Source organism: Cherax quadricarinatus, chromosome 100 (genome assembly GCF_038502225.1).
Source record: "Cherax quadricarinatus isolate ZL_2023a chromosome 100, ASM3850222v1, whole genome shotgun sequence".
NCBI classification, from domain to species: domain Eukaryota; kingdom Metazoa; phylum Arthropoda; class Malacostraca; order Decapoda; family Parastacidae; genus Cherax; species Cherax quadricarinatus.
Genome location: NC_091391.1, coordinates 867,207 through 895,130, shown reverse-complemented (window position 1 = coordinate 895,130; position 27,924 = coordinate 867,207). Strand labels below are relative to the sequence as shown.

Genomic DNA, 27,924 nt, shown 5'->3' with positions numbered 1-27,924 from the left:
ATGACAAACACTCCCTTCCCTGGGTTATCCTGGGTGACTAACATTCCCTACCCTGGGTTATCCTGGGTGACTAACACTCCCTACCCTGGGTTATCCTGGGTGACTAACACTCCCTACCCTGGGTTATCCTGGGTGACTAACACTCCCTACCCTGGGTTATCCTGGGTGACTAACACTCCCTACCCTGGGTTATCCTGGGTGACTAACATTCCCTACCATGGGTTATCCTGGGTGACTAACATTCCCTTCCCTGGGTTATCCTGGGTGACTAACACTCCCTACCCTGGGTTATCTTGGGTAATTAACATTCCCTACACTGGGTTATCCTAGGTGACTAACACTCCCTTCCCCAGGTTATCCTGGGTTGCTAACATACCCTACCCTTTGTTATCCTGGGTGACTAACACTCCCTACCCTGGGTTATCCTTGGTGACTAACAAACACTCACTACCCTGAGTTATCCTGGGTGACCTACAATCACTACCCTGAGTTATCCTGGGTGACTAACACTCCCTACCCTGGGTTATCCTGGGTTGCTAACACTCCCTACCCTGGGTTATCCTGGGTGACTAACACTCCCTACCCTGGGTTATCCTGGGTGACTAACACTCCCTACCCTGGGTTATCCTGGGTGACTAACATTCCCTACCCTGGGTTATCCTGGGCGACTAACACTCCCTACCCTGGGTTATCCTTGGTGGGTAACATTTCCTACCCTGGGTTATCCTGGGTTACTAACACTTCCTACCCTTGGTTATCCTGGGTGACTAACACTCCCTACCCTGGGTTATCCTGGGTAGGTAACATTCCCTACCCTGAGTTATCCTGGGTTATTAACACTTCCTACCCTGGGTTATCCTGGGTGACTAACACTTCCTACCCTGGGTTATCCTGGGTGACTAACACTCCCTACCCTGGGTTATCCTGGGTGACTAACACTCCTACCCTGGGTTATCCTGGGTGACTAACAGTCCCTACCCTGGGTTATCCTGGGTGCTAACTCTCCCTACCCTGGGTTATCCTGGATGCTAACTCTCCCTACCCTAGCTTATCCTGGGTGCTAACTCTCCCTACCCTGGGTTATCCTGGGTTGCTAACACTACCTACCCTGGGTTATCTGGGTGACTAACACTCCCTACCCTGGGTTATATCCTGGGTGGCTAACACTCCCTACCCTGGGTTATCCTGGGTGCTAACACTCCCTACCCTGGGTTATCCTACCCTGGGTTGGGTTAACACTCCCTACCCTGGGTTATCCTGGGTGGCTAACACTACCTACCCTGGGTTATCCTGGGTGCTAACATTCCCTACCCTGGGTTATCCTGGGTGGCTAACACTCCCTACCCTGGGTTATCCTGGGTGGCTAACACTCCCTACCCTGGGTTATCCTGGGTGGCTAACACTCCCTACCCTGGGTTATCCTGGGTTGCTAACACTCCCTACCCTGGGTTATCCTGGGTGGCTAACACTCCCTACCCTGGGTTATCCTGGGTTGCTAACACTCCTACCCTGGGTTATCCTGGGTTGCTAACACTCCCTACCCTGGGTTATCCTGGGTGGCTAACACTCCCTACCCTGGGTTATCCTTGGGTGGCTAACACTACCTACCCTGGGTTATCCTGGGTTGCTAACACTCCCTACCCTGGGTTATCCTGGGTGGCTAACACTACCTACCCTGGGTTATCCTGGGTAGCTAACACTCCCTACCCTGGGTTATCCTGGGTTGCTAACACTCCCTACCCTGGGTTATCCTGGGTGGCTAACACTTCCTACCCTGGGTTATCCTGGGTGACTAACACTACCTACCCTGGGTTATCCTGGGTGGCTAACACTACCTACCCTGGGTTATCCTGGGTTGCTAACACTAACTACCCTGGGTTATCCTGGGTGGCTAACACTTCCTACCCTGGGTTATCCTGGGTTGCTAACACTCCCTACCCTGGGTTATCCTGGGTGGCTAACACTCCCTACCCTGGGTTATCCTGGGTTGCTAACACTTCCTACCCTGGGTTATCCTGGGTTGCTAACACTCCCTACCCTGGGTTATCCTAGGTTGCTAACAGTACCTACCCTGGGTTATCCTGGGTTGCTAACACTACCTACCCTGGGTTATCCTGGGTTGCTAACACTCCCTACCCTGGGTTATCCTAGGTTACTAACACTCCCTACCCTGGGTTATCCTGGGTTACTAACACTCCCTACCCTGGGTTATCCTGGGTACTAACACTTCCTACCCTGGGTTATCCTGGGTTACTAACCTCCCTACCCTGGGTTATCCTGGGTTACCCTCCCTACCCTGGGTTATCCTGGGTTACTAACACTTCCTACCCTGGGTTATCCTGGGTTACTAACACTTCCTACCCTGGGTTATCCTGGGTTGCTAACACTCCCTACCCTGGGGGTTACTAACACTTCCTACCCTGGGTTATCCTGGGTTACTAACACTACCTACCCTGGGTTATCCTGGGTTACTAACACTTCCTACCCTGGTTATCCTGGGTTGCTAACCCTCCCAACCCTGGGTTATCTTGGGTTACTAACCCTCCCAACCCTGGGTTATCCTGGGTTGCTAACCCTCCCAACCCTGGGTTATACTGGGTTACTAACAATCCCAACCCTGGGTTATCCTGTGTTCCTAACCCTCCCAACCCTGGGTTATCCTAGGTTGCTAACCCTCCCTACCCTGGGTTATCCTGGGTTACTAACCCTCCCAACCCTGGGTTATCCTGGGTTACTAACCCTCCCAACCCTGGGTTATCCTGGGTTACTAACACTCCCTACCCTGGGTTATCCTGGGTTACTAACACTCCCTACCCTGGGTTATCCTGGGTTACTAACACTTCCTACCCTGGGTTATCCTGGGTTACTAACACTCCCTACCCTGGGTTATCCTGGGTTACTAACACTTCCTACCCTGGGTTATCCTGGGTTACTAACACTCCCTACCCTGGGTTATCCTGGGTTACTAACACTCCCTACCCTGGGTTATCCTGGGTTACTAACACTTCCTACCCTGGGTTATCCTGGGTTACTAACACTTCCTACCCTGGGTTATCCTGGGTTACTAACACTTCCTACCCTGGGTTATCCTGGGTTACTAACACTCCCTACCCTGGGTTATCCTGGGTTACTAACACTTCCTACCCTGGGTTATCCTGGGTTACTAACACTCCCTACCCTGGGTTATCCTGGGTTACTAACACTCCCTACCCTGGGTTATCCTGGGTTACTAACACTTCCTACCCTGGGTTATCCTGGGTTACTAACACTCCCTACCCTGGGTTATCCTGGGTTACTAACACTCCCTACCCTGGGTTATCCTGGGTTACTAACACTCCCTACCCTGGGTTATCCTGGGTTACTAACACTCCCTACCCTGGGTTATCCTGGGTTACTAACACTCCCTACCCTGGGTTATCCTGGGTTACTAACACTTCCTACCCTGGGTTATCCTGGGTTACTAACACTCCCTACCCTGGGTTATCCTGGGTTACTAACACTTCCTACCCTGGGTTATCCTGGGTTACTAACACCTCCCAACCCTGGGTTATCCTGGGTTACTAACACTTCCTACCCTGGGTTATCCTGGGTTACTAACACTCCCTACCCTGGGTTATCCTGGGTGACTAACACTTCCTACCCTGGGTTATCCTGGGTTACTAACACTTCCTACCCTGGGTTATCCTGGGTTACTAACACTTCCTACCCTGGGTTATCCTGGGTTACTAACACTTCCTACCCTGGGTTATCCTGGGTTACTAACACTCCCTACCCTGGGTTATCCTGGGTTACTAACACCCTACCCTGGGTTATCCTGGGTGACTAACCTTCCTACCCTGGGTTATCCTGGGTTACTAACCCTCCCAACCCTGGGTTATCCTGGGTTACTAACCCTCCCAACCCTGGGTTATCCTGGGTTACTAACCCTCCCAACCCTGGGTTATCCTGGGTTACTAACCCTCCCAACCCTGGGTTATCCTGGGTTACTAACCCTCCCAACCCTGGGTTATCCTGGGTTACTAACCCTCCCAACTCTGGGTTATCCTGGGTTACTAACATTTATTTATTTATATAATAAATCTCTGAAAATCTGTGTATGACGTCACTGTCAGCGTTGCCAAGGTCAACACAGCTTCCACCAGGCAACAACGGTGTTATTTATGTGTTATCATTATCTTAAATGACAGACTGTGTGAGGAATGTAATTATGGTTACATTTAATAATAAAATATTGAAATAATGGTGGTTATTTATGTTTCGATAATCAATAATGTCAGTACAAGATGTTGACCTTACGCTGCTGCCAGGCGCACAATGTGATTATTATCTCAAAATATTTTCTATGTGAGAATGATATTATTAGCCGGACATATTAATGATAATTGTAGTAAAACCAGTAAAGTAATGATAGTCATCAGCTGATAGCTAATTAATAGTTAAGGCAGTACAACAAGTTGAGTGTCGTGCTGCCAGGCGCACGATGATCGTCTTCTCATAATATAAGACAGTTTAACTCCTTATTTGAGCTCGCTTTCCCTTGTCAATTTCTTAATTAATTTTGACACTCATAATGTATCAAAAATTAATAATTTAATTTGAATTTCAGTTGTATCACCTTCGGCTGACAACCGAAGTGTCCGGTTTCTATCCTGGGGCGGGTAGAGACTTTAATTAAAGACAGCCAGGGGTCTTGAAGAGAGCCAGGGGTCTTGAAGACAACCAGGGATCTTGAAGACAACCAGGGGTCTTGAAGACAACCAGGGGTCTTGAAGACAGCCAGGGGTCTTGAAGACAACCAGGGGTCTTGAAGACAGCCAGGGGTCTTGAAGACAACCAGGGGTCTTGAAGACAACCAGGGGTCTTGAAGACAACCAGGGGTCTTGAAGACAACCAGGGGTCTTGAAGACAACCAGGGGTCTTGAAGACAACCAGGGGTCTTGAAGACAACCAGGGATCTTGAAGACAACCAGGGGTCTTGAAGACAACCAGGGGTCTTGAAGACAGCCAGGGGTCTTGAAGACAACCAGGGGTCTTGAAGACAACCAGGGGTCTTGAAGACAGCCAGGGGTCTTGAAGACAACCAGGGGTCTTGAAGACAACCAGGGGTCTTGAAGACAGCCATGGGTCAATTGGTAATCCCCGTTATGTATGCTGGGAGTCAGATGAACAGTCTTGGGCCCCTAACACTTATTGTGTTGTCTCTCAGTGTACTCATAGCACCACTGCTTATCACTGGGGGAATGTTGCATCTCCTGCCCAGTCTCTTGCTCTCATAGGGAGTGATTTTCGTGTACAAGTTTGGTACTAATCCATCTAGGATTTTCCACGTGTATATTATCATGTATCTTTCTCGCCTGAGTTCCAGGGAATACAAGTCAAGGGACTTCAACTGTTCCCAGTATTCTAGGTGCTTGTTCGTACTTATGCATGCAGTGAAAGTTGTGTAAGTTCTGCAGGTCTGTAATTTCACCGGCCTTAAAGGAGGCTGTTAGTGTACAGCAATATTCCAGCCTTGAGAGAACAAGCTATTTGAAGATAATCATCATGGGCCTGGCATCCCTAGTTTTGAAGGTTCTCATTATCCATCTCTTGTGTTGAAGGTTCTTACTATCCATCCCTAGTTTTGAAGGTTCTCATTATCCATCTCTTGTGTTGAAGGTTCTTACTATCCATCCCTAGTTTTGAAGGTTCTCATTATCCATCCCTAGTTTTGAAGGTTCTCATTACCCATCCCTAGTTTTGAAGGTTCTCATTATCCATCTCTTGTGTTGAAGGTTCTTACTATCCATCCCTAGTTTTGAAGGTTCTCATTATCCATCCCTAGTTTTGAAGGTTCTCATTATCCATCCCTAGTTTTGAAGGTTCTCATTATCCATCCCTAGCTTTGAAGGTTCTCATTATCCATCCCTAGTTTTGAAGGTTCTCATTATCCATCCTATCATTTTCTTAGCAGATGTGGTAGATACATTGTTGTGATCTCTCAAGGTGAGATCCTCTGACTTTGTCACTCCCAGGTCCCTCACATTACTTTTTTCACTCTATTATGTTGTTAGTGAGTTTATTCAGATATACACAAATACACTACATAGATTATCATACATAGAAATATATGGGTAGAGAACCCAGGATAACCCAAAAAAGTCAAGAGTGACATACTTATTGGAATTTACTGTATATTTGGGACACTAAGAAGGTTGGTATACCAAGACAATGGTGTTACAATGGATAAATAACCCGCACATTGGACAAAAGACCATCTTTGGGTCCGGCTTGGACCAATGTGTGAGTGGAGTCCAAATTGGCCAGAAATGTCGTGTATGTGAGGTGAGCGAGAAATTTAGTTACATGTAAGTAGGTACCTGGGTGTTAGTTACCTTACACCTGCTGTCAGTGTTCACCTAGCAGTAAGTAGGTACCTGGGTGTTAGTTACCTTACACCTGCTGTCAGTGTTCACCTAGCAGTAAGTAGGTACCTGGGTGTTAGTTACCTTACACCTGCTGTCAGTGTTCACCTAGCAGTAAGTAGGTACCTGGGTGTTAGTTACCTTACACCTGCTGTCAGTGTTCACCTAGCAGTAAGTAGGTACCTGGGTGTTAGTTACCTTACACCTGCTGTCAGTGTTCACCTAGCAGTAAGTAGGTACCTGGGTGTTAGTCACATTACACCTGCTGTCAGTGTTCACCTAGCAGTAAGTAGGTACCTGGGTGTTAGTCACCTAAATACAATATATATATACTTATAAAACATTTGTGTTTAACTCTAGTGACAAAGCCTATGAAAAATTCTCAGTATTAGGCCTAGTAGGTCCTTAATTCCGCCCTGGGGTTATGTTTTGATCCTATTCGGTGGATTAAAAGCCTTTTTCGGGAATCAAAAGCCCCTTTAGTTAGGTACCTTGATGCTGGTCAGGGGCTTTTGATTTAGGGAATTGGATCTGTCCTCCAGTTCCCTGAACTGACCCTAAATACCTTCCACCTCCCCCCCCCCCCTACAAGAGCTGTATAATCCCAACGGGTTTAACCCTCTCTCTGGAACCCGAAAAGAGCCTATAGAGAAAATGAAATTTTTTACACAATTCAGGGGAGACTTAATTATCCTAAGGATTTTTCATTTCTTCTGGTCCGGTTATCTGTATTATTATTATTATAATCATGGGGGACCGCTAAACCCGTAGGATTATACAGCACAAGTGGGGGGGGGGATGGAAGGCATTCAGGGTCAATTCAGGGAACCGAAGCACAGATCCAATTCCCTAGATCAAGAGCCCCTGACCAGCGTCAAGGAACCTCCCTTGAGGGGTCGGTTATCTGTAGCAAGTCAGCGGTCGATATCTCCTGGTTTAGTGGCCTTGTCCTTGCTCCAGCCACACGAATGTTATATACGACTTTACTATATACCCCTACTGTCTATCGATCAAGTACACATCTATCTGAGTGTACACGGACGTATTTAGTGCTGTGGTAAGGGAAAATATGTAGATTTTCCCTGAGTTTGGAGGAGGTGGTGTTTTAGACTAAGATGGGCGTGGCCGTCCACCTTGATATCATAATATTGACCTTAATAATGGTTAAAAATACTCGGAAGTGTCCACCATTACCATAATAATGTTCTTCAAACAAAATATTAATGTAGCTTATAAATCGGTGATTTTAGGAAAGCCAATTTGTTGAAAGTTTGTTTTGTTAAGTGAGTTTTGCTTTAGTCACCCTTGGAGAGCTGAGAAAGTGGGAAGCAACAGAAAAGGGTAATAATCAGTGTAACAATACTATTGTTTATTTCTAGCAGTACATGATACAACTTATACAGACCATAGCTCACACCTATGATATATAGAAAGTTCCTGGTTATGTAGAGTATTTCCCACAACTTGGGTTAATTTTGTCCCCCAGGATGCCACCCACACCAGTCACCTAACACCCAGGTACCTGCTTACTGCTAGGTGAACACTGACAGCTGGTGTAAGGTAACTAACACCCAAGTACCTACTTACTGCTAGGTGAACACTGACAGCAGGTGTAAGATAACTAACACCCAGGTACCTACTTACTGCTAGGTGAACACTGACAGCTGGTGTAAGGTAACTAACACCAAGGTACCTACTTACTGCTAGGTGAACACTGACAGCAGGTGTAAGGTGACTAATACCCAGGTACCTACTTACTGCTAGGTGAACACTGACAGCAGGTGTAAGGTGACTAATACCCAGGCACCTACTTACTGCTAGGTGAACACTGACAGCAGGTGTAAGGTGACTAATACCCAGGCACCTACTTACTGCTAGGTGAACAGGGACAGTAGGTATCTAAAAGAAACACGTTTTAATGTTTCTATCCGTACCGGAGATCGAACCCCGGACCTCAGTGTGTGAGGTGAGTGCGCTACCAACCCAGCCACGAGACACACCTGGAGTTTACCTGGAGAGAGTTCCGGGCGTCAACGCCCCCGCGGCCCGGTCTGTGACCAGGCCTCCTGGTGGATCAGAGGCTGATCAACCAGGCTATTTTTTAAAGAATCAATTTGAGATAATTTCCAGTCAGAGCTTCTTCAGGGAAGACAAGGTATTATTAAATTAAGTTTGTTTTAGTCACCCACTTGAAGGAATAAGAAAGTGGGAAGCAACAGAAAACGGAGTTTACAATTATTATACAATAAGTATAATAATGTGCATTAAAGAAACGATTTAAAATCTACAAATCAAAGTTATTTCAAGGAAGAGAGAGTCGAATTGTGCATTAAATCAGGTTTGTGTTAGTCCCCCACTTGAAGGAACAAGAAAGTGGGAAGCAACAGAAAACGAAGGTTATAATTGATATACAATAAGTATAATAATGTTATTTATAATAATGTGTCTTAAATAAATCATTTAACATCCCCAATTCAAAGTTATTTCAGGGAAAAATAGACGAGTTGTGCATTAAATCAGGTTTTTTTAGTCCCCCACTTGAGGGAACAGAGAAAGTGGGAAGCAACAGAAAACGGATTTTACAAATATTATACAATGAGTATAATATGCATTAAAGAAACGATTTAAAATCTACAAATCAAAGTTATTTCAGGGAAAAAATAGACGAGTTATGCATTAAATCAGGTTTTTTTTAGTCCCCCACTTGAAGGAACGAGAAAGTGGGAAGCAACAGAAAACGGCACCAGGAGGAGGCAGTGTTGCCAAGTGGTGGTAGAGGCGGCGGTGGTGGTGTTGGTGACAGTGTGTGAAGGAAGTCTTGATCAAGCTGACTATATTTCTCCCTGAATTAGCGCCCCAACCTGACCTCCAGGGCAGACAATGTCTACCAGAGGGTCAACACCGTGGCATCCTGACCGTGGCACCCTTGACCTGACCAACAGGTAGGCTGTGAGAGGCTGAAATCTGTGTAAAAGGGCTAAGGCAAGCCATGGTGGGTTTGAGAGGGTCGAGGAGGAGGGTTTTTTTTGGGGGGTTGGGTTTACTGGGTTATTTTATTACTGGAAGGTTGGTTTTTTGGGGGTGTTGGCGAGGGAGGTTGGTGAGGGAGATGTTGGAGGTGAGGGAGATGAGAGGGAGGGGGTTGGATGAGATGTGGGGGGGTGGGGAAAGGAGGAGGGGGGTGTTGGGAGGGGGTAGTGACGCCCCTCTCCTGAGTTGGTAACACTGACCACTGCCAGATGCTCGATGTTCCTCCCCCTTCCCCTAACCCCCTCCCCCTTACCCCCTTCCCCTTACCCCCTTCCCCTTACCCCCTACCCAACAACAATAGACGTCCCCTTACTCCCCCTCTCCCCTGCCACCACCTCACCCCCCAATAATTCCCCCCTCCTTCCTGCCGCCATTCCATCACCTTATCCTGCCGCCATTACACCCTCACCCCCCCTCATCTTCACCCTGTCACCCCCCACCTGCTGTCACCCCCACCTGCCGTCACCCCCACCTGCTGTCACCCCCACCTGCCGTCACCCCCACCTGCTGTCACCACCCACCTACTGTCACCACCCACCTACTGTCACCACCCACCTACTGTCACCACCCACCTGCTGTCACCACCCACCTACTGTCACCACCCACCTACTGTCACCACCCACCTACTGTCACCACCCACCTGCTGTCACCACCCACCTACTGTCACCACCCACCTACTGTCACCACCCACCTACTGTCTCTCCCTGCCTGCCATCCCCTGCCTCTTAATATTTCTGTCTATCTCCTTGTCATACTGCTGTCTGTATCCCTGTCATACTGCTGTCTGTATCCCTGTCATACTGGTGTCTGTCTCCCTGTCATACTGCTGTCTGTCTCCCTGTCATACTGCTGTCTGTATCCCTGTCATACTGCTGTCTGTCTCCCTGTCATACTGCTGTCTGTTTCCTTGTCATACTGCTGTCTGTCTCCCTGTCATACTGCTGTCTGTATCCCTGTCTTACTGCTCTGTCTCTCTGTCATACTGCTGTCTCCCTGTCATACTGCTGTCTGTCTCCCTGTCATACTGCTGTCTGTTTCCCTGTCATACTGCTGTCTGTCTCCCTGTCATATTGCTGTCTGTTTCCCTGTCATACTGCTGTCTGTTTCCCTGTCATACTGCTGTATGTCTCCCTGTCATACTGCTGTCTGTTTCCCTGTCATACTGCTGTCTGTATCCCTGTCATACTGCTGTCTGTCTCCCTGTCATATTGCTGTCTGTTTCCCTGTCATACTGCTGTCTGTCTCCCTGTCATACTGCTGTCTGTCTCCCTGTCATACTGCTGTCTGTCTCCCTGTCATATTGCTGTCTGTTTCCCTGTCATACTGCTGTCTGTCTCCCTGTCATACTGCTGTCTGTCTCCCTGTCATACTGCTGTCTGTTTCCCTGTCATACTGCTGTCTGTTTCCCTGTCATACTGCTGTCTGTCTCCCTGTCATACTGCTGTCTGTCTCCCTGTCATACTGCTCTGTCTCTCTGTCATACTGCTGTCTCCCTGTCATACTGCTGTCTGTCTCCCTGTCATACTGCTGTCTCCCTGTCATACTGCTCTGTCTCTCTGTCATACTGCTGTCTCCCTGTCATACTGCTGTCTGTCTCTCTGTCATACTGCTGTATGTTTCCCTGTCATACTATTGTCTGTCTCCCTGTCATACTGCTGTATGTTTCCCTGTCATACTGCTGTCTGTCTCCCTGCCATACTGCTGTCTGTCTCCCTGTCATACTGCTGTCTGTCTCCCTGTCATATTGCTGTCTGTTTCCCTGTCATACTACTGTCTGTCTCCCTGTCATACTGCTGTCTGTATCACTGTCATACTGCTGTCTGTCTCCCTGTCATACTGCTCTGTCTCTCTGTCATACTGCTGTCTCCCTGTCATACTGCTGTCTGTCTCCCTGTCATACTGCTGTCTGTATCTCTGTCATACTGCTGTCTGTCTCCCTGTCATATTGCTGTCTGTCTCCCTGTCATACTGCTGTCTGTCTCCCTAACTGTCATACTGCTGTCTGTCTCCCTGTCATACTGCTGTCTCCCTGTCATACTGCTGTCTGTCTCCCTGTCATATTGCTGTCTGTTTCCCTGTCATACTGCTGTCTGTCTCCCTGTCATACTGCTGTCTGTCTCCCTGCCATACTGCTGTTTGTCTCCCTGTCATACTGCTGTCTGTCTCCCTGTCATGCTGCTGTCTGTCTCCCTGTCATGCTGCTGTCTCCCTGTCATATTGCTCTCTGTTTCCCTGTCATACTGCTGTTTCCCTGTCATACTGCTGTCTGTCTCCCTGTCATACTGCTGTCTGTCTCCCTGTCATGCTGCTGTCTGTCTCCCTGTCATATTGCTGTCTGTTTCCCTGTCATACTGCTGTTTCCCTATCATACTGCTGTCTGTCTCCCTGTCATACTGCTGTCTGTCTCCCTCTCATACTGCTGTCTGTCTCCCTGTCATACTGCTGTCTGTCTCCCTGTCATACTGCTGTCTGTCTCCCTGTCATACTGCTGTCTGTCTCCCTCTCATACTGCTGTCTGTCTCCCTGTCATACTGCTGTCTGTCTCCCTGTCATACTGCTGTCTGTCTCCCTGTCATACTGCTGTCTGTTTCCCTGTCATATTGCTGTCTGTCTCGCTGTCATACTGCTGTCTGTCTCGCTGTCATACTGCTGTCTGTCTCCCTGTCATACTGCTGTCTGTCTCCCTGTCATACTGCTCTGTCTCTCTGTCATACTGCTGTCTGTTTCCCTGTCATACTGCTGTCTGTCTCCCTGTCATACTATTGTCTGTCTCCCTGTCATACTGCTGTCTGTCTCATTGTCATACTGCTCTGTCTCTCTGTCATACTGCTGTCTCCCTGTCATACTGCTGTCTGTCTCCCTGTCATACTGCTGTCTGTATCTCTGTCATACTGCTGTCTGTCTCCCTGTCATATTGCTGTCTGTTTCCCTGTCATACTGCTGTCTGTCTCCCTGTCATACTGCTGTCTGTCTCCCTGTCATATTGCTGTCTGTTTCCCTGTCATACTGCTGTCTGTCTCCCTGCCATACTGCTGTTTGTCTCCCTGTCATACTGCTGTCTGTCTCCCTGTCATGCTGCTGTCTGTCTCCCTGTCATGCTGCTGTCTCCCTGTCATATTGCTCTCTGTTTCCCTGTCATACTGCTGTTTCCCTGTCATACTGCTGTCTGTCTCCCTGTCATACTGCTGTCTGTCTCCCTGTCATGCTGCTGTCTGTCTCCCTGTCATATTGCTGTCTGTTTCCCTGTCATACTGCTGTTTCCCTATCATACTGCTGTCTGTCTCCCTGTCATACTGCTGTCTGTCTCCCTCTCATACTGCTGTCTGTCTCCCTGTCATACTGCTGTCTGTCTCCCTGTCATACTGCTGTCTGTCTCCCTGTCATACTTCTGTCTGTCTCCCTCTCATACTGCTGTCTGTCTCCCTGTCATACTGCTGTCTGTCTCCCTGTCATACTGCTGTCTGTCTCCCTGTCATACTGCTGTCTGTTTCCCTGTCATATTGCTGTCTGTCTCGCTGTCATACTGCTGTCTGTCTCGCTGTCATACTGCTGTCTGTCTCCCTGTCATACTGCTGTCTGTCTCCCTGTCATACTGCTCTGTCTCTCTGTCATACTGCTGTCTGTTTCCCTGTCATACTGCTGTCTGTCTCCCTGTCATACTATTGTCTGTCTCCCTGTCATACTGCTGTCTGTCTCATTGTCATACTGCTCTGTCTCTCTGTCATACTGCTGTCTCCCTGTCATACTGCTGTCTGTCTCCCTGTCATACTGCTGTCTGTATCTCTGTCATACTGCTGTCTGTCTCCCTGTCATATTGCTGTCTGTTTCCCTGTCATACTGCTGTCTGTCTCCCTGTCATACTACTGTCTGTTTCCCTGTCATACTGCTGTCTGTCTCCCTGTCATATTGCTGTCTGTTTCCCTGTCATACTGCTGTCTGTCTCCCTGTCATACTGCTGTCTGTCTCCCTGTCATACTGCTGTCTGTCTCCCTGCCATACTGCTGTTTGTCTCCCTGTCATACTGCTGTCTGTCTCCCTGTCATGCTGCTGTCTGTCTCCCTGTCATGCTGCTGTCTGTCTCCCTGTCATATTGCTGTCTGTTTCCCTGTCATACTGCTGTTTCCCTGTCACACTGCTGTCTGTCTCCCTGTCATACTGCTGTCTGTCTCCCTGTCATGCTGCTGTCTGTCTCCCTGTCATATTGCTGTCTGTTTCCCTGTCATGCTGCTGTTTCCCTGTCATACTGCTGTCTGTCTCCCTGTCATACTGCTGTCTGTCTCCCTGTCATACTGCTGTCTGTCTCCCTGTCATACTGCTGTCTGTTTACCTGTCATATTGCTGTCTGTCTCGCTGTCATACTGCTGTCTGTCTCCCTGTCATACTGCTGTCTGTCTCCCTGTCATACTGCTGTCTGTCTCCCTGTCATACTGCTGTCTGTCTCCCTGTCATACTGCTGTCTGTCTCCCTGTCATACTGCTGTCTGTCTCCCTGTCATACTGCTGTCTGTCTCCCTGTCATACTGCTGTCTGTCTCCCTATCATACTACTGTCTGTCTCCCTGATATACTGCTGTCTGCCTCCCTGTCATACTGCTGTCTGTCTCCCTGTCATACTGCTGTCTGTCTCCCTGTCATACTGCTGTCTGTCTCCCTAACTGTCATACTGCTGTCTCCTTAACTGTCATACTGCTGTCTCCTTAACTGCCATACTGCTGTCTGTCTCCCTAACTGTCATACTGCTGTCTGTCTCCCTGTCATACTGCTGTCTGTCTCCTTAATTGTCATACTGCTGTCTGTCTCCCTGTCATACTGCTGTCTCCCAGTCATACTGCTGTCTGTCTCCCTGTCTCCCTAACTGCCATACTGCTGTCTGTCTCCCTAACTGCCATACTGCTGTCTGTCTCCCTAACTGCCATACTGCTGTCTGTCTCCCTAACTGTCATACTGCTGTCTGTCTCCCTGTCATACTGCTGTCTCCCTAACTGCCATACTGCTGTCTGTCTCCCTAACTGCCATACTGCTGTCTGTCACCCTAACTGCCATACTGCTGTCTGTCTCCCTAACTGCCATACTGCTGTCTGTCTCCCTAACTGCCATACTGCTGTCTGTCTCCCTAACTGTCATACTGCTGTCTGTCTCCCTGTCATACTGCTGTCTCCCTAACTGCCATACTGCTGTCTGTCTCCCTAACTGCCATACTGCTGTGTGTCTCCCTAACTGTCATACTGCTGCCTGTCTCCCTGTCATACTGCTGTCTCCCTAACTGCCATACTGCTGTCTGTCTCCCTAACTGCCATACTGCTGTATGTCTCCCTAACTGTCATACTGCTGTCTGTCTCCCTAACTGTCATACTGCTGCCTGTCTCCCTGTCATACTGCTGTCTCCCTAACTGCCATACTGCTGTCTGTCTCCCTAACTGTCATACTGCTGTCTCCCTAACTGTCATACTGCTGTCTCCCTAACTGTCATACTGCTGTCTCTTATGCACACATAGCTGGGAGTTAAAGAGACAGATGATCCACGGGGATGTTAGGAAGTATTTCTTCAGCCTCAGGGTGGTCATGTAGCACAGTTACCTAGAGATATATTAGTGGAGGCAGACTTCATACACAGTTTTATGAGCAGGTATGATAGTGCCCACGAGGCTAAGAGTGGCAAAGTTAATAGGCAGGGCCAGGAGCTGTGAATTGGCCCCTGCAACCATAAATAGGTGAGCACACACACACACCTGGTCAAGCACGTCAAGAAATTAGAAAGTGCAAAGGGTTGCAACAAGACTAGTCCTGACGGCTAAGGAGGATAAGGGGGGAGACATGATAACAGCATATAAAATACTGATAGGAATTGACAAGGTGGATAGGGACAGAATGTTTCAGAGATGTGACACAGCAACAAGGGGACACAGCAACAAGGGGACACAGCAACAAGGTGACACAGCAACAAGGGGACACAGCAACAAGGGGACACAGCAACAAGGGGACACAGCAACAAGGGGACACAGCAACAAGGGGACACAGCAACAAGGGGACACAGCAACAAGGGGACACAGCAACAAGGGGACACAGCAACAAAGACACAGCAACAAGGGGACACAGCAACAAGGGGACACAGCAACAAGGGGACACAGCAACAAGGGGACACAGCAACAAGGGGACACAGCAACAAGGGGACACAGCAACAAGGGGACACAGCAACAAAGACACAGCAACAAGGGGACACAGCAACAAGGGGACACAGCAACAAGGGGACACAGCAACAAGGGGACACAGCAACAAGGGGACACAGCAACAAGGGGACACAGCAACAAGGGGACACAGCAACAAGGGGACACAGCAACAAGGGGATACAGCAACAAAGAGACACAGCAACAAGGGGACACAGCAACAAGGGGACACAGCAACAAGGGGACACAGCAACAAGGGGACACAGCAACAAGGGGACACAGCAACAAGGGGACACAGCAACAAGGGGACACAGCAACAAGGGGACACAGCAACAAGGGGACACAGCAACAAGGTGACACAGCAACAAGGGGACACAGCAACAAGGGGACACAGCAACAAGGGGACACAGCAACAAGGGGACACAGCAACAAGGGGACACAGCAACAAGGGGATACAGCAACAAAGAGACACAGCAACAAGGGGACACAGCAACAAGGGGACACAGCAACAAGGGGACACAGCAACAAAGACACAGCAACAAGGGGACACAGCAACAAGGGGACACAGCAACAAGGGGACACAGCAACAAGGTGACACAGCAACAAGGGGACACAGCAACAAGGGGACACAGCAACAAGGGGACACAGCAACAAGGGGACACAGCAACAAGGGGACACAGCAACAAGGTGACACAGCAACAAGGGGACACAACAACAAGGAGACACAACAACAAGGGGACACAGCAACAAGGGGACACAGCAACAAGGGGACACAGCAACAATGGGACACAGCAACAAGGTGACACAACAACAAGGGGACACAGCAACAAGGGGACACAACAACAAGGAGACACAACAACAAGGGGACACAGCAACAAGGGGACACAGCAACAAGGTGACATAACAACAAGGGGACACAGCAACAAGGGAACACAGCAACAAGGGGACACAGCAACAAAGGGACACAGCAACAATGGGACACAGCAACAAGGGGACACAACAACAAGAGAAGACAGCAACAAGGGGTCACAACAACAAGGGGACATAACAACAAGGGGACACAGCAACAAGGGAACACAGCAACAAGGGGACACAGCAACAAAGGGACACAGCAACAAAGGGACACAGCAACAATGGGACACAGCAACAAGGGGACACAACAACAAGAGAAGACAGCAACAAGGGGTCACAACAACAAGGTGACATAACAAGGGGACACAGCAACAAGGGGACACAGCAACAAGGGAACACAGCAACAAGGGGACACAGCAACAAGGGGAGACAACAACAAGGGGACACAACAACAAGGGGACACAGCAACAAGGGAACACAGCAACAAGGGGACACAGCAACAAGGTGACACAGCAACAAGGGGACACAGCAACAAGGGGACACAGCAACAAGGTGACATAACAACAAGGGGACACAGCAACAAGGGGACACAACAACAAGGGGACACAACAACAAGGGGACACAGCAACAAGGGGAGACAGCAACAAGGGGACACAACAACAAGGGGACACAGCAACAAGGGGACACAGCAACAAGGGGATACAGCAACAAGGGGACACAACAACAAGAGGTCACAGCAACAAGGGGACACAGCAACAAGGTGACACAGCAACAAGGGGACACAGCAACAAGGGGACACAGCAACAAGGTGACATAACAAGGGGACACAGCAACAAGGGGACACAGCAACAAGGGGACACAACAACAAGGGGACACAACAACAAGGGGACACAGCAACAAGGTGACATTACAACAAGGGGACACAGCAACAAGGGGACACAGCAACAAGGGGACACAGCAACAAGGGGACACAACAACAAGGGGACAGAGCAACAAGGGGACACAGCAACAAGGGGACACAACAACAAGGGGACACAGCAACAAGGTGACACAGCAACAAGGGGACACAGCAACAAGGGGACACAGCAACAAGGGGACACAGCAACAAGGGGACACAACAACAAGGGGACACAGCAACAAGGTGACATAACAACAAGGGGACACAACAACAAGGGGACACAGCAACAATGGGACACAGCAACAAGGTGACATTACAAAAAGGGGTCACAGCAACAAGGGGACATAACAACAAGGGGACACAGCAACAAGGGGACACAGCAACAAGGGGACACAGCAACAAGGGGACATTACAACAAGAGGTCACAGCAACAAGGGGACACAGCAACAAGGAGGCACAGCAATAAGGGGACACAGCAACAAGGGGACACAGCAACAGGGGAACACAGCAACAAGGAGACCCAGCAACAAGGTGACACAGCAACAAGGAGACACAGCAATAAGAGGACACAGCAACAAGGGGACACAGCAACAAGGGGACACAGCAACAAGGGGACACAGCAATAAGAGGACACAGCAACAAGGGGTCACAGCAACAAGGAGACACAGCAATAAAAGGACACAGCAACAAGGGGACACAGCAACAAGGGGACACAGCAACAATGGAACACAGCAACAAGGTGACATTACAACAAGGGGTCACAGCAACAAGGGGACACAACAACAAGGGGACACAGCAACAAGGGGACACAGCAACAAGGGGACACAGCAACAAGGTGATATTACAACAAGGGGTCACAACAACAAGGGGACACAGCAACAAGGGGACACAGCAACAAGGGGTCACTGCAACAAGGGGACACAGCAACAAGGTGACACAGCAACAAGGGGACACAGCAGCAAGGGGTCACAGCAACAAGGAGACACAGCAATAAAGGGACACAGCAACAAGGGGACACAGCAACAAGGGAACACAGCAACAAGGAGACACAGCAACAGGGTGACACAGCAACTAGGGGACACAGCAACAAGGGGAAGCACCAACAAGGGGACACAGTAACAAGGGGACACAGGAACAAGGGGACACAGCAACAAGAGGACATAGCAACAAGGAGACATAGCAACAAGGGGACACAGGAACAAGGGGACACAGGAACAAGGGGACACAGCAACAAGGGGACACAGCAACAAGGGGACACAGCAACAAGGGGTCACAGCAACAAGGGAACACAGCAACAAGGTGACACAGCAGCAAGGGGTCACAGCAACAAGGAGACACAGCAATAAAGGGACACAGCAACAAGGGGACACAGCAACAAGGGAACACAGCAACAAGGAGACACAGCAACAGGGTGACACAGCAACTAGGGGACACAGCAACAAGGGGAATCACCAACAAGGGGACACAGTAACAAGGGGACACAGGAACAAGGGGACACAGGAACAAGGGGACACAGGAACAAGGGGACACAGCAACAAGAGGACATAGCAACAAGGAGACATAGCAACAAGGGGACACAGCAACAAGGGGACACAGGAACAAGGGGACACAGCAACAAGGAGACATAGCAACAAGGGGACACAGCAACAAGGGGACACAGGAACAAGGGGACACAGGAACAAGAGGACACAGTAACAAGGAGACATAGCAACAAGAGGACACAGCAACAAGAGACATAGCAACAAGGGGACACAGTAACAAGGGGACACAGGAACAAGGGGACACAGCAACAAGAGGACACAGTAACAAGGAGACATAGCAACAAGGAAACATAGCAACAAGAGGACACAGCAACAAGGAGACATAGCAACAAGGGGACACAGTAACAAGGGGACACAGGAACAAGGGGACACAGGAGCAAGGGGACACAGCAACAAGAGGACACAGTAACAAGGGGACACAGCAACAAGGGGACACAGCGACGAGGAGACATAGCAACAAGGGGACACAGTAACAAGGGGACACAGCAACAAGGGGACACAGCAACAAGGGGACACAGCAACAAGGGGAAGCACCAACAAGAGGACACAGCAACAAGGGGACACAGCAACAAGGGGACACAGCGACGAGGAGACATAGCAACAAGGGGAGACTGCAACAAGGGGACACAGCAACAAGGGGACACAGCAACAAGGGGACACAGCGACAAGGGGACACAGCGACAAGGAGACATAGCAACAAGGGGAGACTGCAACAAGGGGACACAGCAACAAGGGGACACAGCAACAAGGGGACACAGCGACAAGGAGACATAGCAACAAGGGGAGACAGCAACAAGGGGACACAGCAACAAGGGGACACAGCAACAAGGGGACACAGCAACAAGGTGACACAGCAACAAGGGGACACAACAACAAGGGGACACAGCAACAAGGGGACACAGCAACAAGGGGACACAGCAACAAGGGGACACAGCAACAAGGGGACACAGCAACAAGGGGACACAGCAACAAGGGGACACAGCAACAAGGGGACACAGCAACAAGGGGACACAGCAACAAGGTGACACAGCAACAAGGGGACACAACAACAAGGGGACACAGCAACAAGGGGACACAGCAACAAGGGGACACAACAACAAGGGGACACAGCAACAAGGTGACACAGCAACAAGGGGACACAGCAACAAGGGGACACAGCAACAAGGGGACACAACAACAAGGGGACACAGCAACAAGGGGACACAGCAACAAGGGGACACAACAACAAGGGGACACAGCAACAAGGGGACACAACAACAAGGGGACACAGCAACAAGGGGACACAACAACAAGGGGACACAGCAACAAGGGGACACAGCAACAAGGGGACACAACAGCAAGGGGACACAGCAACAAGGGGACACAACAACAAGGGGACACAGCAACAAGGGGACACAACAACAAGGGGACACAGCAACAAGGTGACACAGCAACAAGGGGACACAGCAACAAGGGGACACAACAACAAGGGGACACAACAACAAGGGGACACAGCAACAAGGGGACACAACAACAAGGGGACACAGCAACAAGGTGACACAGCAACAAGGGGACACAGCAACAAGGGGACACAACAACAAGGGGACACAGCAACAAGGGGACACAACAACAAGGGGACACAGCAACAAGGTGACACAGCAACAAGGGGACACAGCAACAAGGGGACACAACAACAAGGGGACACAACAACAAGGGGACACAACAACAAGGGGACACAACAACAAGGGGACACAACAACAAGGGGACACAGCAACAAGGTGACACAGCAACAAGGGGACACAGCAACAAGGGGACACAACAACAAGGGGACACAACAACAAGGGGACACAACAACAAGGGGACACAACAACAAGGGGACACAGCAACAAGGTGACACAACTGGAAGTTGAAGACTCAGGCGAGTCACAGGGATGTTAGGAAGCATTTTTTCAGTCACCGAGTTGTCAGGAAGTGGAACAATCTGGAGAGTGATGTAGCAGAGGCAGGATCCATACATAGCTTCAAGAAGAAGTATGATAAAGCTCATGGATCAGGGAGAGGGTGGATCTAGTAGCCAGTGAAGAGGCGGGGCCAGGAGCTGTGAATTGACCCCTACGACCATATATAAATGAGTACACACAAACGAGGGGAATATAGGCTGATGAGGACTTGGTCAGGAGTGAAGGGCTGGTCAGGTAAGTGGTTGTTTGAATTCAACCACAGCAAATCCAAGTTTATGTAGATTAGGGAAGTGACCAGAGGACCAGACACGAGTATTTTGTGGAGACAAAGCCTGCAAACCTCACTCAAAGAGAAGAACCTGGGAGTAAACACAGTGCCTAGCATATCACCTCTATCAGAAATTGTGAACCACCACTAAGGCTCTCGCTTCACACGGCGAGGGTCTGGGTTCGGTTCCCAGCGAGGGTAGAAACAATGGGCTTGTTTCCTTACACCGGTTGTCTCTGTTCACCCATCAGTAAAATGGGTACCTGGGTGTTAGTGGACTGGTGTGGGTCACATCCTGGGTGTTAGTGGACTGGTGTGGGTGGCATCCTGGGTGTTAGTGGACTGGTGTGGGTGGTATCCTGGGTGTTAGTGGACTGGTGTGGGTGGCATCCTGGGTGTTAGTGGACTGGTGTGGGTGGCATCCTGGGTGTTAGTGGACTGGTGTGGGTCACATTCTGGGTGTTAGTGGACTGGTGTGGGTGGCATCCTGAGTGTTAGTGGACTGGTGTGGGTCACATCCTGGGTGTTAGTGGACTGGTGTGGGTCACATCCTGGGTGTTAGTGGACTGGTGTGGGTCACATCCTGGGTGTTAGTGGACTGGTGTGGGTCACATCCTGGGACAAAACTGACCTAATTTGCGGGAAATGCTCAGCATAACAAGGGACTTTCTATATAGTAGTATGTCACTGATGTCAGCTATGGTCTGTATACCTTGTACATGTACTTGTATACCTTGTACATGTACTTGTATACCTTGTACATGTACTTGTATACCTTGTACATGTACTTGTACATGATTTTCCACTCTATAGACACACATGTACTATTCACCCAGGTAGATGTGTTTGTGACTTGACAAAGACCACTGTGTGGGCGAAACGTTGTCAATAAAGGATCACATTATATTTCACTTGTGTTTATCTATCCATCGCATTGGTATTTTATACCATTTATCTCGACAGAAGACAGGGACAGGAGCTAGATCAAGAGTGCACTAAAGTGGATCAAGGAATACTTAACAGGAAGGAAACAACGAGTTTTTGCCCGGGAAGAAATGTTGGTATGGGACAATGTCACGAGTGGGGTTCCACAAGGATAATTACAGGGGCAAGCACTGTTTCTTGTGTACGTAAATGACATACCTGGAGGGTGTTCTGGGGGTCAACGCTCCCGCGGCCCAGTCCTTGACCAGGCCTGGTGGAGGAGGCCTGGTCAGAGGTGTTCCTCTTCGCAGATGACTTAAAAGTAATGAAAAAAATACAGACATAAGACCATAAGAATGGAGGAACAATGCAGGTCTACTGGCATTTACAAGGCAGGTCTTTATCAAAACTACCCCTACCCTAAACTACCCAAGAATTTACTCCCGTACCCACCACACCAATCAAACCCAGCCCCTCCCACTCATATATTTGTCCAAGATCTTTTTAAAGCTACCCAAGGTCCTAGCCTCGATCACCCTACTCGGAAGACTGTTCCAGGCATCCACAACTCTGTTAGAAAACCAGTACTTACCTATGTCCTTTCGAAATCTAAATTTATATAACTTAAATCCATTATTTCTGGTTCTTACCTGGTTCGACACCTTCGTTACTTTATTAATATCTCCCTTGTTTATGCCCGTCATCCACTTATACACTTCAATGATATCTCCCCTCATTCTACGCCTCTCCAGAGAGTGGAGATTTAAGGCTTTAAGTCTATCTTCATACGGGAGGTTCCTTACACAGTAAATCATTTTAGTCATTCTTCTCTGTATGTTCTCTAATGAGTCTATGTCCATCCTGTAGTAAAGGGACCAAAACTGAGCAGCATAATCTAAATGAGGCCTCACTAGTGATGTATAGAGCTGTAAAATAACTTTTGGACTTCTGTTACTTATACTTCTTGAGATAAATCCAAGTAATCTGTTGGCCTTGTTGCGCACACTGAGGCACTGCTGTCCATGACTCCCAAGTCTTTTTCACATTCTGTATGACCAAGCTCTACTTCACCTAGATTATAGCTTCGAGGGTTATTTTCATTACCAAGGGCAAGTACCTTACACTTATCCACATTAAACTTCATCTGCCATTTCTCAGACCAAGACATTAATTTGTTCAAATCGTCCTGGAGTTCATTGATATCCTCCTCAGAATGAATCATACGGCCTATCTTTGTATTATCAGCAAATTTGCTCATTAATGTAAATTATAAACAAGAAAGGGCCTAAAACACATCCCTGTGGAACACCACTAGTGCAGGAGATACTACAAACAATCCTGGACAAACTATAGGATTGGTCTAACAAGTGGCTACTGGAGTTTAACCCCAGCAAAAGTTATGAGAATTACGTAAGGATAAAGGCGACCTGCAGAAGAGTAGATGCTCCAGGGGACCAAGGCTGCAAACGACCTTGAAAAAGGACTAGAAGGTGAGCATATCTCCGAGGATATCACCTGAGGCACACATCAGCTAAATTGCTGCTACACATTCAAATTTTAAGACATCCTGTGGATGGTAGCACAAGAGCATATGGATACACAAAAGGCCCAGGAACTAGTCCCCAACAAGGGTTTACAAGAGTACATCTAGACTCATATCTACAACAAACACGAAGATTAACGTCGTCTTGTAGGATCTTCCAGAAATCATCCACAACACTGTATTTATATTACTAATATTGTTATTAAAGAATCACTGCAGCAAGTCTACTGGCCCATGAGAGGCAGGTCCAAGTCACCCACTGGCCTAGGTCAGCCAGGACCAAGTCACCCACTGGCCTAGGTCAGCCAGGTCCAAGTCACCCACTGGCCTAGGTCAGCCAGGTCCAAGTCACCCACTGGCCTAGGTCAGCCAGGTCCAAGTCACCCACTGGCCTAGGTCAGCCAGGACCAAGTCACCCACTGGCCTAGGTCAGCCAGGTCCAAGTCACCCACTGGCCTAGGTCAGCCAGGTCCAAGTCACCCACTGGCCTAGGTCAGCCAGGACCAAGTCACCCACTGGCCTAGGTCAGCCAGGACCAAGTCACCCACTGGCCTAGGTCAGCCAGGTCCAAGTCACCCACTGGCCTAGGTCAGCCAGGACCAAGTCACCCACTGGCCTAGGTCAGCCAGGACCAAGTCACCCACTGGCCTAGGTCAGTCATGGCAAATCACCCACTGGCCTAGGTCAGCCAGGTCCAAGTCACCCACTGGCCTAGGTCAGCCAGGACCAAGTCACCCACTGGCCTAGGTCAGTCATGGCAAATCACCCACTGGCCTAGGTCAGCCAGGTCCAAGTCACCCACTGGCCTAGGTCAGCCAGGACCAAGTCACCCACTGGCCTAGGTCAGCCAGGTCCAAGTCACCCACTGGCCTAGGTCAGCCAGGTCCAAGTCACCCACTGGCCTAGGTCAGCCAGGTCCAAGTCACCCACTGGCCTAGGTCAGCCAGGTCCAAGTCACCCACTGGCCTAGGTCAGCCAGGTCCAAGTCACCCACTGGCCTAGGTCAGCCAGGACCAAGTCACCCACTGGCCTAGGTCAGCCAGGACCAAGTCACCCACAGGCCTAGGTCAGCCAGGTCCAAGTCACCTAAGTCAACAAACCGGAAATATTACAAAGGTTTGCAACGAGACTAGTCCCAGAGCTAAGAGGTGTAGCTCGCCAGAAAAATCTATGGGTTAAACGAGCTGACATGATCACGATGTTTGAGTTTGAGAGGCGGGAATCAGGTACTGGAGGGCACAGCTAGACGCTAGAAAAGGTCACAAAAGGGTCACAGGGATATTAGGTAAAACCTTCTTAGTTGTCAGGAACGACCTTAATAATAGTGGTAGAGGCAGATTTCATACGTAGTTTTAAGGAGAGGTACGATAGGGCTCGTGTAGCTACTAGAGGGGAGAGACAGTAGCGGTTAGAGTGGGACCATGAGCTGAGATTCGACCTAGGCAACCCCAAATACGTAAGCACACAGGAGCTAGGACTCGACCCCTGCAACCATAAATAGGTGAGTACACGTACGTGCGTACGTACAAATTTACACGATACACGTACACGAGTGTACTTCCTTGACCAGTAGATAATGTTACTCTCACCCTAACTACTCCCTGCTTCCCCTGTTCCCCCTGCTTCCCCTGCTTCCAATGCTTCCCTTGCTTCCCCTGCTTCCCCTGTTCCCCCTGCTTCCCCTGCTTCCCCTGCTTCCCCTGCTTCCCCTGCTTCCCCTGTTCCCCCTGCTTCCCCTCCCCTTCTCCCCATCCCTCCCACTTTTTCCGACCGGCCTGTCTTCCCCTTCCTCTCATCCCGGCCCCAACCCACCCAACCCCGTCTCACCCACCAACACCACCACTCCCACAGTCGCACCACCACTCCCACAGTCGCACCACCACCCCTACAGTCGCACCACCACTCCCACAGTCGCACCACCACCCCCACATCTAGATCTAGAGAATGTACAGAGAACCTTCACTGCACATATAACTTCCATCAAACACCTTAACTACTGGGAACACTTGTACTCCCTGGAGCGCAGGCGAGACAGATACTTATGACCAAGGTCATAATGTGATTAATTTATATGTATTATCCACTTAATATTATACTCTGGGTTTCTTTAATATTAGCTAAATTAAAGATTCCACTAGTTTATAATATCTGATTTAGGAATATACCCGGGTATGATGTATATATATATATATATATATATATATATATATCGAGTAATGTGTTAGGTAGGTACACCTGGGTAAGGTCTATAACAAGGTATCTCCATTGGTGGGTAGTTTGTACCACTCTACCCTCTGCCCCTTTTGACGAGTTGATGTCACGAAGGAATTTACTGTCTATGGCAGTTCACTCTCTCTGCTGACTCAGTGTGCATTGACTGAGCTACCCTCCTAGTAGTCTTGACTGAGCTACCCTCCTAGTACTCTTGACTGAGCTACCCTCCTAGTACTCTTGACTGAGCTACCCTCCTAGTACTCTTGACTGAGCTACCCTCCTAGTACTCTTGACTGAGCTACCCTCCTAGTACTCTTGACTGAGCTACCCTCCTAGTACTCTTGACTGAGCTACCCTCCTAGTACTCTTGACTGAGCTACCCTCCTAGTACTCTTGACTGAGCTACCCTCCTAGTACTCTTGACTGAGCTACCCTCCTAGTACTCTTGACTGAGCTACCCTCCTAGTACTCTTGACTGAGCTACCCTCCTAGTACTCTTGACTGAGCTACCCTCCTAGTACTCCTCCTTATTCTCACTTGGATAGAGAATTGTGTTATAGAAACTCCTGATCCAGCTTGTGGGTTATTCAGAAGTCTTCTGACAAGCATATACTGTTATCTTCAGGTTACGATGTGACGACCAGTGTCAAGCTTAGAACTTCGTGATATATTCCTTATGCCAGGGAGTTACTCAGTGAAAGTGTTAATTATCAATATATGTACTTACACACAAGTAATGTTACTATTGAGGAAGCGGTAATATTCCTCTGATCATTATCAAGTGTAGCTACCATATTGACATGTACATTCTATTTAAGAGTTTTCTTGTGTGAAGGAGAGTTTCTGACAGTGATATTTAATAGATATTTATGAATATCTAAAGTATTTAAGCTTTTAAATAAAAAGAAACTTGAAAAGACTGAGTAACTATTATTTGTGCCTTACATTTCTAAGTTTGGAACCAGATCCTCTCACTCTCTGAAGTGTTGTTACGGAGTGCACTAACCTGGCTGAACATTAACATTTGAACCATAACAGATACATAATAATAATAATAATAATAATATTTCTACCAGTACATATACAAGGTATATAAATACATGTACAAGGTATACCAGTACATATACAAGGTATATCAATACATATACAAGGTATATCAATACATGTACAAGGTATACAGACCATAGCTGACATCAGTGACATACTACTACATAGAAAGTCCCTTGTTATGCTGAACATTTCCCTCAAATTAGGTCAGTTTTGTCCCAGGATGTGACCCCCACCAGTCCACTAACACCCAGGATGTGACCCACACCAGTCCACTAACACCCAATGTTTCTACCCTTTTCCGGGAATCGAACCCGGACACTCACCGTGTGAAGCGAGAGCTACCACCACGGGCTATCATATCTACTATGACTCGACCCCTGCAACCACAGTTAGGTGAGTACCACCAAAGGAAACTAGGCAAGTATCTTCACCAGGTACCAGATCAACGAGGCTGTGGTGGATATTTAGGTGCTAGCCTGACTGAACAGGCTAGCACCAAACGAGCCTGGTCCTTGGTCGGGCTCCGGGAGTAGAAAGGCTCTGGAAACTCACCAAAGGTGTACCAAAGGTATACCACCCTCTTCCACCACCTCAACAGCAAGACTACTGCGGTAACCCAAGCAATAAGTCAGGGGTAATTTACACTACCTGGAGTTTACCCGGAGAGAGTTCCGGGGGTCAACGCCCCCGCGGCCCGGTCTGTGACCAGGCCTCCTGGTGGATCAGAGCCTGATCAACCAGGCTGTTGCTGCTGGCTGCACGCAAACCAACGTACGAGCCACAGCCCGGCTGGTCAGGAACCGACTTTAGGTGCTTGTCCAGTGCCAGCTTGAAGACTGCCAGGGGTCTGTTGGTAATCCCCCTTATGTGTGCTGGGAGGCAGTTGAACAGTCTCGGGCCCCTGACACTTATTGTATGGTCTCTTAACGTGCTAGTGACACCCCTGCTTTTCATTGGGGGGATGGCGCATCGTCTGCCAAGTCTTTTGCTTTCGTAGTGAGTGATTTTCGTGTGCAAGTTCGGTACTAGTCCCTCTAGGATTTTCCAGGTGTATATAATCATGTATCTCTCCCTCCCTCCTATGTGAGATAAGTGTAC

General features: G+C 48.9%; 1 protein-coding gene across 1 annotated transcript in view; it reads left to right on the top strand.

Annotated features, from left to right (window-relative positions):
• LOC128704664 (zinc finger protein 91) overlaps positions 1-27,924 on the top strand; it is a 123,093-nt gene that overhangs the window by 78,348 nt on the left and 16,821 nt on the right. The window lies entirely within an intron of this gene.